We start from the raw sequence: 13,207 nt of genomic DNA, 5'->3' as shown, positions 1-13,207 counted from the left end.
CATTGTTCGCTGAACAAGAATGATTAAACCAAAGTGTAGGCAACAACATGCACTGGTGCAGGAAAGAGTTCCTTGCACAATCCGATCAAAAACGAGTTAAAGAAAATATTGAGAGTAAAGGAAACACAAGAAAGATATTTCATAAACAAAGTAAACACTGCTAAATCTCAAACCACGGATCCGTTTCACACGTTAGCTACAAAAGATATCTTAAATCAGAACTTGAAAGATAAATATTAAAACTATAACATCACACAGCTGCAAAAGCAATATCCACACCTTCTTTCTAAATAACGAAAGTGAGAGGGGTAAACGAGTTGGGTTGGTTGGGCCCTAGCCAACTAGCTTGTTCCCCTTATAAGGAACGAAAAAATCTCAGCACTTCAAATATACATCAAAGATAAACTATACGCTATGTATGCAAATCACAGCGGTTTTCTTGTATTACTCGATTCAGAAAATATACATAACAAAGCAGTCCAGCCCCACAGCTGAGGCGATAACCAGATTACATAAAACAAAATTACAATTGATGGTTCGCTGAATAGCCTCCTCCTACCTATAATCTATATTTTATATATCCTTTTGGCTCTAGCCATTTTCACTAATAACGGACATTTCTGTTCAGGCCTTTTGGCCGAACATACATAGAAACTGAAATTACAAACTTGGTGAGCAGTTATAATACAAATGAATTCGCTTGGCTGTAGCCTAACTTTGGAAAATATTCCCTGATTGTGTGCCACCTGTTATCATGGTTCAGTTCATCAACAACTAAACTCAGAGTCAAAGATCGAGACCCATCCTCGTGGAAGATTTGGGTTCTCAGAAATCTCAGACAGTCTTTGTGGTGGTGTAGGAATCTACCAGCACTAGTCATACTCATTCACAATTAATACTAAGTTCCATGATTACTCTAGGAAATTAATATGAGTTACAAGAGATATGTAAATAGTCATGAAACCCATATAAAATGATTAATAGAGTGTTGTAATAACTCTTAATATAAACTATGAGCATGTGCAGGAATGGGTAACTATCTTGTACTAGTGTCGGAAAGAAGGGTCTTTTATTGAGATAAAACAGAGGTTGATTTTCATGGAAATGGGGTAGAAAATAGGGAAATTTAGGATACCAACAAGGAGGATGAGATTTTTGTAGACTTTCAAAGAGATCTTCTTACAAAAAAGTGGGGAGAAGATTACAAACAACATATCCATCGAGAGGAGCCCATAGTTGAAGAGCCAAGTAATGTCGGTGGTTTCTTGTTGTAGAAATATTCCTTCCAAGAAACTTTTCAAGAGAGGGATACAACCATAAACGTTTCTCATTAGTTCCATGATCTAGTAGCTGAGTATATGGAAGATTTATTTGGTCAATGACCAATCTCAATTATGGGGTATGTATTAAATATTTTACCTTAATATTTTAAATGGTGCATGCCTATTTTAGTTACTGATTTTCAAGAACACCTCCCAATTAGAAGGTTCATGGAAGATAACTGAGCATCAAATAACAGTTTGGGGGTAGTGGTGCATGCCTGTTTTAGTTGTCGACTTCCAAAAGAACAACGACATAAGGTCTAGTACTCAGATTTTAGGTTGATATCATTAGAAGGTTGACCTCACTTGGGTGAATTGAGCCCTATGCATAAGAAGGAACAATATATAAATAAGCTCACTATGTGAGCATTTAATTTCCAGTTGTTAGAATTTGTAGTTCTGCATTTCAATATTATGAGGAAAAGACTCCTAGAAAATAAAGTTCCATGGATATTTTCTAGTTTTATAGGTTCAATGTATTTTTTTGACTGCATGCCCAATGGTGAAGGCTACTAGTCTGCAAGTTCTCGGCCCCTTGCCAGGAAGGCACTATCCACATTTGATCCAATGTTATCACTTACTACAAAATGTGTTTCCAGTTATCCAAAGAGTAAATGAGCATAAAATTTTGCAGTAATTTTCCAAGCACCAAAATGACTGAAAGCCTAAATAACACCCTCTCCATTGGAAATTGCTCTAAACAAGATTTCCAATGTTACATGGAAGTCCAAAAATGGACTCCTGGATCAAAAGATATGGTCTGTTGAAGTTCAAGGATTGAAGCCTTCGGAAGGAATATCAAAGGTTCGATATATTGGAGATCGCATATTGGAGGTCTAGAGAAATTGGCAATAACATATGAGAGGTCTAGAGAAATTGGCAATAACATATGAGAGGTCTAGAGATATCGGTGATCACATATCAGAGGTCCAGAGATACGGGATATCGCAACATTAGAGCATCATAGATATCGATGATCGCATATCGGAGGTTGGACATACCAGTGCAACGCAACATCAGAGCACCAAGAATATCAATGCATCGCATATCGGAGGTCCAAAGAAGTTGAATATAATAGGTCACAACATTGGAGCATCAAGCATATCAGTGATCAAAGAATAAAAAATTTGGAACATGAGAACCTTTTAAAAGTTGTGTCATGGGCAAAGCACTGATAGTGTTAAAAACTGTTGGGAATGCTAATAAAGGATTAACAAAGAATTTCATCATAAAACCAAAGGTGGGTGAGCTCTTTTCTATCTCCTCTAGCAAGATACATCACCATATTTGATTGTTTTTGATAAAGGTACAGTGGCATCTAACATCAGCATGATGTGGTAGTATGAAAGGAAACGTTGTAGGCAATTTTTGTGTTTTGAAGAGGACTAAGGGGAAAAATCTGGGTGACATGTGTCACCACTCATGAGGTGCCACATGGAGTGATGGCATCATATAAGATCGCATATCGGAGGTTGAGGATGTCGGCACATTGTAACACTTGATACTTGAAAAAGTTCTGATAAGGGGGATTTGATATTGGGTTGGCACCACAGTGGTGAAGAATCAAAGAACTAAGGGAATCAAGCAGTTAACAAAGGAAAAATATCCCCCGGTATGATAAAAAACACTATATCACCTCAAGGCTAAGTGGCAAGTGATGACCTTTAGTCCTATGGTGAGAAATGCGGGAAGGGCCAAGTGGAAGGAGCTTGCCATATTGAAGTTTGGCAATTGGAAGATTAGAATACTACAACACTGTGAAGATTTTGATATATATTTTCTCTGATAAGCACAAAACAAAAGGTTAAAGGTGCATGGGTTGGAAACTACATTATTGAATGCAATAATAGAGGAGTTTGTCTAAGCAGTAATGGTGACTCTCAAAGATCATTGGGTCAAGTCAGCAAGGACCACGATCTATAGGAAAGAGTGTTGGGTCTACCTTAAAGTAATAAAAAACATATTTTTTATCCGACACACATCTTCAGTGAGATAAATGGAGGTATGGGACTCAGGAAGCAGTGTGTAGGTCACCTAAGAATTAATTTCTCAGCATGGAGATCCACACAGTTGGGCAATGAAATATTTCTAGGTCAATCTTTGTTTCTGCACTCTCACAAGAAACCGACAATTGATCTCTCCTAACTTCAGAAAGTGGGGAATTGAAGTAGTTAAGGGGAAAATAATATGTGAACTTGTAGAGTAATAAAGGAGTAGCATCATGGGAAAGGTATGGCCTGATCAAAGGCGATCACTGGAATTGACATGGAGATATTTTTCTTTGGTCATCATTCAATTTTTCGATGTTTTGTTATTTTGTACTTTGTTTCATTTTAAAGAAGCAATCAAATCTGTTGTAATCATTTTGGGCAGCAGATCCATCATACACCGAGATAGTTAGTCGATCAAAAGGTTGGATCTTAGATCAGATATTTTGTAACTCTTGTTCAAAGCTCCCCTCTCCTTATAAATAGAGGGAAGAAACACTTAAACAAGGTTTGGAATTTTTGGAAATAACTCTTGGAAAGGGCCTCTTCCTATTTTCATGAAGGAAGTGTTATGAATCTTAATGTATGCACATTTCTCGGAAGATTAATATGAGATTTCTGTTGATTCCAACTTATTGGATTGCAGTATGTTCATCTCCCTTTGTGTTTTCATATATGTTAAATATTCTTCTTATATTTCATATCACGTAGCTGCTAGACATATTTCTTATTAGATACCGATTCATTTCGATCAAGTTATTGATGGAATATGCATGTATAAGATTCATTTTGATCAAGTTATGGATGGATAATGCATGTATTTATGTGGAAATTAAGTCTTTAAAAGGTGCTCCATGTATTTAAGAATTCCATTAACATTCCCTTTCTATCGTTTCTCTCTAAATCCATATATATAGAATTCTTAAATTTTAAGCCTTATATGATGGATTTCTACTCTACTTTCTTCTACCATTACATCTGTCTTAACAACTGATTTGTTACAAGATCTCAATATGATTTGATCTCCATTGACCAAGGATTATTTAATGTGTATTCTTGCTTGTACATTAGTTCATACAATGTATTTTTATGAATGGGTTTGAATCAACCTTATTTGAATTACATGTAAAAACTATGGTGCTATAAGTATTTAAGATAAATTGGACAACACTAATTAAGATTTCCTAGGCACTATTTTCCTATCAACCCAGAGGTTGTCTCTAGGAGTGAAAACATGTTTGATTCCCATAGATGGTGCCAAAAATTGTTTATAATATCAACATAAATACTTGAGGACATAATCATCTGTTGAGACTATAAAGTCTTATTTTTTTAAATTTGACAATTGGTGTGTGGATGCAGTATGTGTTGCATATGATGGATAGGACATTAATTTTATTGCATGCAAGGATGAAGACCACTCTATTGAAATAATTACTGAAAGGGACTGTAAAATGATAATGAAATGTGAAGAAGAATTATAGTTGCTAGAGAAGATGTTGATGGAACCTGATTCCAATCGAGTTGTAAATAAGGAATATAAATGTTAAATTAGTGAAAATGTGGCACCTAAATGTAATTTTCAATTTAATGAGGATGAATTGATATTCCAAGTGACTAACAGTGAAATTCAATTAGAAATTAAATTGGATGATGAGATTAAAGAATTAAGAAAACTGATGGAAACAAGAACATAAACCAAGATATTACAGGATGAGGCAGAAGGACAACAATAGGATACATTTAAGTACACAAATATACATCAGCAAAGTAGGAGGAGAATTACAACATAAAATTTGGAAGTCTAGTAGAGAGAAAAGGAAAACCACAGAACATCAACAACACAACAGAGTACATGATCAACAACTGAGTAAATTTTGGGATCCAGGAGGATTTTATCATCTTATGAAGACATATGGTCAGGAGACAATGATTTTCTTTTGCCTAGGAAGTTTGATGCAGGTGCATCTAACCTAAGGTAAAATTTTTACCAAGGGACTTAGTTTCTTAATTTAGGATTTAATTATTTAATATATTTTTTGTATAGTTTTAGGAGAGAATGAGAATTATTGTAAATAGGAGAAGGTTTGAGAGTAGTTTGGAAGAACTGAGAGAATTGAGGGTTAGTTAGATCTTATCTATGTATAAGGGATTCGACGAGAGATTTTATGGATCATGAGAGATATTTTGGGAGTTATTTTAGGATCTAGAACCTACTTGGGTTCAGATCCACTTGTATAATCTAGGTGAGTCCTTGGGATATGTAGAACTATGTAAGTGTGTGAGTGTGAGGAATGAGAGGCCAATGAATAGGCCAAGAAATCTCCTATAAATAGTTTATCTCTTTAATGAATTATTTCTAAATTTTTTATGTGCATATGTATGGAGTGGATTTCAAAATTATGTGTGTGTTAATTATTAAGTGCAGACCTTATGGTCTGTTAATCAACAACCAATATTGTAACCTTTATTCATACATTGGTTGGGCTTTCAATTACTGTATAATGTAAAAAACAAATCAAACATGAAAAAACTCTTGCATTTGAACAATAAATTAGGCCTATGAAAAAAATATGAGTATAAGATGGAGTTCCCATAACAAGCACTAATAGCAACAAAACCCTTCATACATAGAACAACAAAGATTAGTTTTTCTTATCGTAATGGCAAAAGCTAAATGAATACTTGGGTCGCAGTCAAAATTATGGAGCTTAAAGAACAATAGGTTTAATCCATCATGATTAGGCCATGGTATTACGATGAGCGAGTGTGATTCTATTGAAATTAGCTCATGTTATATTCATAGTGCATTCTTGTCTGAAAATCGAGGTAGACCCACAAACACATTTTTTTTCCTTCAGAATTTAGTAAAACTATGAATACTTTTAAAGGAATTGTTTAGTATTTATTATATGCAATAGACCTTCATGGAAGGCCCATATTTCCTCAACATACCTTTTACCAAATGCACCAATTAATATGTGTTCTTTCTTTCAAGTATGACTATAGCCATTTTGCAGAGAGCTACACCCCAAGCTTACTATATATTTCTTAAAGAATGGAAGAACTTATAATTGCTTTCATACAAGGAAATTTAGGATCTACTGACTAATACTTGAGTACTTAAATGGTAGACAAAGGCACCAAGAAAAATAGAATTCCATGAGAACAACAATGACTAGGGTTTTAGTGAAGACATATGTCGACCTTTGAAATCTCACAAATCCTAAACAATAAAATGGTAACAAAAGAGAACGAATGAAATAAAGAACCTACAAGCTATGCATTGCCCAATATCTCTTCATCTCGTATTCCAATTTTTCAAGAGATAGATGGGGAAAGTATATGTACCTTGCTTAAACTTTACCTTATTTAGAGGTTCTTGAAGTTGTTAGGTAACAAGGATGTTTCAATTCTTATAGAAATTTTCCAATATCATAGGTTGATTTCACTGATGTAGTGGATTAGTTTTGTTTATAGATGCTTTATTCATCATGTTTGTATGTCCCTCTATTAAATGTTTATGTTGATACCTAATCGTTAACATTTTTTTAAAGTATTTCATTGCTTGAATTATATTATTATGTGACAGGTTGATCCTCATGTAAAAGCACTCGCATTGTCAGAAGTAAACAAAATGCAATTTTGATTTACATATAATGTGAAATATTAATTATTAGCTTATACAATTTAAATAATAACTTTTATTTTGTTGAAATATTTAGTTTGAACACCATGATGCCGATATTCTTGATGAGGAAGAGTTGTGGTCATCCCACAACCTTGTGGTGAAAATAAAAAAGTATGTGAAGAAAACAAACAAAATTATGGATTTGATGCTTATTAAAGACCCCAGTCATGTGATTCAGGATAAGATAAAGAAATTGAGAGAAACTCTTCATTAATACGAGGTAATAATGATATTTTAAAGTGAGTTTTGTTCTTTGTCATAAGTTTAATTCTGAAAGTCTTCTTTTTAACTTTTACATTATTTAATTAGAAAAATATTTTCTTTCTTATGTAGAGTTATTTGAAGGAACCTTGCCCACTGAAGCAGACAATTGATCCTCAACCCAATGTTGGATAATGCATGTATGCATGTATTGAGCCTCAATCTAGTTAACAGAGTCAATATAGGTGCACATAATTCAAGTCAATTGTCAGTCGTCTTATAGCGAAATTGAAGGAAACCCAAAAATATTCAGTCAAATGTAAAAAAGAATATTGATAAGAATTATGTTACATAACTAATGGCCAACTATTTAGAAGAACCATGACAGAGCAATAAATCATTATATCAAGTATAAGATCCATAGTTATCTTGAGTATAGGAATTAATTCAAGATAATAGCTTCAGAAATGAATATTAGATTAACACAAAGGAAACCCAAAATTGAAAGCACACACCACACGAATATCTAAAACTAATAACGAAGTTTTCTTTATGATTTTTTATTAAAATGTATACAGTGCCTCCTCCTAATCTCAACAATTCCCAGTTCTTTTATTACATTGTATACTTAGCCTTTAAATACCACTACGACCCAAGGAACAAATACATTGCATTTATACAACTAAGTGGGTCTAAAGGTGTGTTTTATAAAAAAAACAAGATTCAAGTCAAATATAGGAACATCATTAACTCAAAAAATCATCTTCATCCTCATCTACTTGTAGTCCTTTGGAAAATCTCGAAACACTTGTCACCATACCAAAAATCCTGTTAAGCAACCTCTGGATGCCTTGGTTCATTCCCCCTATGCCTTATTAGGTTCCTTCTGAATAGTCCAAACCATAAAAACATGGTGGATTATCATGTATGTGGAAAGGATGTAAACACCCTTGCCTCAACGCCTTTATGCATTTCTTATTTTTGTGACCAGAGGCGAGACCAAGGCTTATTATATTAAAGCATTTAGTTGTGTGTCGCTTTGAACTGCACAGAGTGTTAAATATGTGGTATTTCTATCCCCTAAGACTGAGGAGGAAACTACATAACCAAGGACTAGAGACTCAGGGCCAAATCATTTTAGGGCTTAAACTCTTCTAGCTGGGAAGGGGATGCTTCTTTGAAATTTCACATTATAAATGGTCTCCATGTGTAACACATGGGACCACAGCATATGCGTCTTGGCCCCTTTGAAATATCAGAACTTAGAGATTAGTGATTTCATAATATTTTACTTGGTTACACCCCTCAAGGCTTGCGATCTCAGATGAGTGATATGGCCCGATCCATGTGGATAGAAAATAAGGGAAGGATCTACCCCAAGACTTTAACACATAAAAGACTGTGTTAAAAAATTTCCACCAAACTTTATATAAGATACTTCATTAAAATCTCTCTGCCCAACCATTGGTTTTAATGCATAAAACGCATATATTTCTGCCGCCACCTACCTTGTGCTGATAGCTCTTGGTTCCTTCCAGCGTTTTGTGACCATGGTGCTATCCCCCACATCAGAGCCCCTTTATTGAATAATTTCAACTGGAAGTTCTAATTTCAAGCGATGACATTCCTCATCTTCCGATCACTAATTAAAATCTAACATCATGCTTCTCCATGTGTCACCATGTGAGTGGTAACATGTGTCACCCTTTTTTGGCCTCTTATGACCCCTGAAAATGCCAAATCTTCCTTCCACGTGTCCACCATACAACCATGATATGATCAGGTCAAATGCCATGTGGCTTAATCGGAACCAATCATTGTTCACTACGTGTCCCTCTGGAGGAGAGAGAAAAGGCTTGGAACTAGTCTAGTTACGTCAATGAAATCCTTTGTAAAACTTGTTTCAGCCCTCCCTAGAACTTTAATGTTGAAGGCATATATGTGTCGCAATACGCATATCGAAATTTTTGTATCGCAACAATTTAGAGTTGTCACCCCTGCAACATGTGAATGTCAATTGCATATCATCGATATAGCTATTCACTGATGTGCTTTCACTGATGAGATGTGCGATATGTCCCGGACCCTCCACCATGCCTAGGCCCCTCTAAAATATCATAACTTGGCGATCAACTATTTCATAATATTGCACTTGGTTTCATCCCTCAAGACTTGTGATCATTGATGAGTGACGTGGCCTAATCGACGTGTAGAGAAAATAGGGGAAGGGCTCGCACGAAGGTTTTAACACATAAAAAACTGTGTTAAACGTTTTCTACCAAACCTTATATAAAATACTTCATTAACATGTCTCTGCCCAACCATTGGTTTTAATGCATAAAACACATATATTTATACTTTCATCTGTCTTGTGCCAATAGCTCTTGGTTCCTTTCAGCTCTTAATGACTGTGGTGCTAGCCCCCATATCGAAGCCCCTTTATTGGAGAATTTTGATCGAAGGTTTTAATTTCAAGCAACGACATTCCTCATCCTCTGATCGCTATTTGTGATCTAACATCATCCTTTGCCATGTATCATGTTATGAGTGGTGACACATGTCACCCTTTTTTGGCCTCTTATGACCCCTGAAAATGATGAATCTTCTTGCCAGGTGTCCATCATACAACCACGTCATGATGACATCAAAAACCACATGGATTAATCAGAACCAATTGTTGTCCACCACTTGTCTTTGAGGAGAAGAGAGAAAAGGCCCTAAAATACTCTAGTTTTGTCAATGAAATCCGTTGTAAAACTTGTTTCGGCCCTCCATGACGCTTTAACACTGAAGGCATATATGTGTCGCAATTCGCATATTGCAAGTTTCATATCTCGACATTTTAGAATTTTCACCCTTGTGACATGTGAAGGTCGATTGCAGATCATCGATATGGCTACTCACTGGTGTGCTTTCGTTGTTGTGATGTGCAATATGTGCCGAACCCTCCGCCATGTTGTTTTGTCAGTTGGATCCCACCAGTATGCTCGATCAACGATTGGATATCGTCAATATGTCTCTGTTGTGGCACTATTCTTGAACCTTCTGAACACTGATATGTGATACCAGTGATCCTTGATCATAGATTTTCTCCGACCTCCACTGCTACTCTTTTAAAAACTTTTGATATGCAGGACACTTTGCCTTTTTCTTTTTTGCCATAACTTTTGATGCTTAAATCCGTTTAGGGAGATCTCTAGGTCATTGGAAAGATGATTCAGAACTCTTCATGCTAATTTCAGCGGCAAAGTCATTTTACAAACACTTGACAAGAAAAAATCCTTCCCAACCTTTTGGCTATGATACCTAGTGATTCATAGGCTGAACTAACTAAAATTAATAGTAAGAGGCCAGCACTCCTCATTCCTATTATTGGACCCTAATAGGTACATTGTTCATTCATTTACAAGTAAAAGCATAATGAGAGCCATACACAATGACTATCATAACACATGTTCATAACCAACATAATAGCAACAAAAATACCAAGGATACATCATCCATAGAATCCACATTTAAAGCAGTGTAATACTCATCAAATAACAAGGAGGGATAACCTCATATTAATGATGAAAAATCCAACTCAGTATGGGACTACCATGTTCCACCTAGCCATAGAATGGTTGATCCAATACTCTCTTCAACCAGTCAACCCCATACCATATTCCAAGCATGAATGTGGGATGTCATAAAACACATCAATCCAAAACCATTTAGGGCTTCTAGAGGCCAACCATCTCAACCCATCAAATAGTGATTCAATGTCACGGTCAGACATCACAAAACCATCATCAAATTGGCCTCTACCCAAGCCTTCCAGGGCTTTAGAGTGTTTGTTCCAACTAAGGCTCCATGACTAGTAACTAAACCCATAGTTTATAGAGGGCTCTAGATCATTTTTCCAGCCAAGGCTCCAAGACTAGTAACTCAACCCAAAAATTATACAGATCTCTAGATCATTTGTCCAAACAAGGCTCTAGGACTAGTAACTCAATCCACCAAGGGATCCAGAGTGTTTATCCAACCAAGGATCCAGGACTAATAACTCAACCCAAGCTATTATAGCGCTCTAGATAACTTTTCCAACCAAGGCTTAAGGAACTAGTAACTCAATCCAAGCTAAAGGAAACATGAGAACCAACTAAAACAAAACAAAGAAATAAACCTACAATCACCATATTTATCTAGGAAATGGCAACGCTAGGTAAATCTAATATCAATCTAGGCAATCCTCAATGCCAATGGTAGATCATGACCAATAAACCACATGCATATTCCATGCATTCCAAAACTAGTGACGAAAACATACATGCAACTCAGTAACTACAAGAAAAAATCATTGAAGTTGTTGAACTCAATGTCCTCTTGTGCTTTCCTTCTCTTCCTTTGTTTCCTTGTTCCAAAATTCCAAGTATGCCACACACTCCATGAGTTTTCCAGGAAAACTCAAAGTGTCCAAGAGTATGAGAGAGAGGGTGAATAGAAGAGAGCTCCACCAAAACTTGTCAAATGCTTACCAACTGATCCTCAAAAGCATTTTTATTAATGAGGCCTCTATTTTCTTCAATTTCCATTATTTTCCTTCATTTTCCTCCTCACATGAAACTTGTGACCTTTCACCTTCCTTTTCTCCTAATTTCCTTTATTTTCATAAATAAAATGCCAATAAATACCTCATGCCCTTCCAAAGCCTTTGCGATTTCCTTTTCCAAATTCCTTAGCCATTGGTCAATCACCAATGACCCCAATCACTATGCTTTTATCCAACATTCATCTTGGAATACATGTCCCATGACTATGTTCTTATATATTTTGACATGGATTTTTAATCAGGGTTGTTACAGAACCCTCTCCCTTGGGGGAAACTATCCTTAGTGTTAAATGACACTTATAATTAGCAAGACTGCTGAAAGAAAAACATACTTCCCATGGAGCTTTATAACATACCTCATTGTAGTATTTACAATGATCATCTGCTAAAACATGACAAACATATCATTTACTGGAGCCTTATAACACAACTCATTATGGTATTTACAATAATAACCACATATACACACATACACATTTTCTTCACCGAGCAAACATTCACATTGTCTATGGAGTTTTATAAATGCAACTTGATACATTATTTACAATAATATGCACATACACACATATGCACATTTTCTCAACTAGAAAATGAATGGATATGATGCATACATCTGCATAAGGGAATCTAGATGCTCACACCTCCACCCTCAAAGTAATACCAGGATTCACCTCCTTCCTAGGAAGTCATGAATCCACTACAAGGCCAAATCTACATCCAATGTCTAGCATTACAATCATGCGCCACTTATCCTCTCAGTGAAAAGTTACTGACTCAATGTTCCAGGGCACACTCTTAATGTGCATTGATTCCATATGGCATTTCTAATGACCAAAACAAATATATCCCCAACCTTCCCTTCTCTACTACACAATCCCTCTGGAAATCTGGTCACCCCCTTTCGTGCGGTCACATAGCTTCCAGGTTCTGTTGGCACCCCCATCTCAGGCAGTCCATCCCTTGGTAAGGCTTCCTCACATCAGAAGATACAAAAGTCAAGGCATATCCTTTCCTCAAACCATCATACCAGACATAGCATTCTCATGACAATCAGTGGACACTATTGGGTACTAGTGTCACACAACCCTACTCCTAAATGCTTTTCCAGCATACTGTTGCATGTTCCAAATAATTTTGTTGTTGCTGCTAATGCTTAGCATCAGTTTCGACCACCCAACTAGGAATTTCATTCTTTCCTGTACCAATAACAAAATTTCCATTTGACTCAAAATAAATTGAAATAAATTCATATCATACCCCATCCATGTCTTGTCAATAAGGTACACTTTCGATATTGTTTATTTCCTGTCACAAAAATTCAAACTATCTATTGACTAAATCATCATGAATAAGCATATCACATCTGGTTAGCTCAAAATCAACCATCATAGATTAAAATAATGAATTGCATGAA

The sequence above is a fragment of the Pinus tabuliformis genome, chromosome 8 (genome assembly GCF_031772625.1).
Source record: "Pinus tabuliformis cultivar Carrire ecotype Pingquan chromosome 8, CPIR1, whole genome shotgun sequence".
NCBI lineage: Eukaryota > Viridiplantae > Streptophyta > Pinopsida > Pinales > Pinaceae > Pinus > Pinus tabuliformis.
This window is presented reverse-complemented; position numbering follows the sequence as displayed.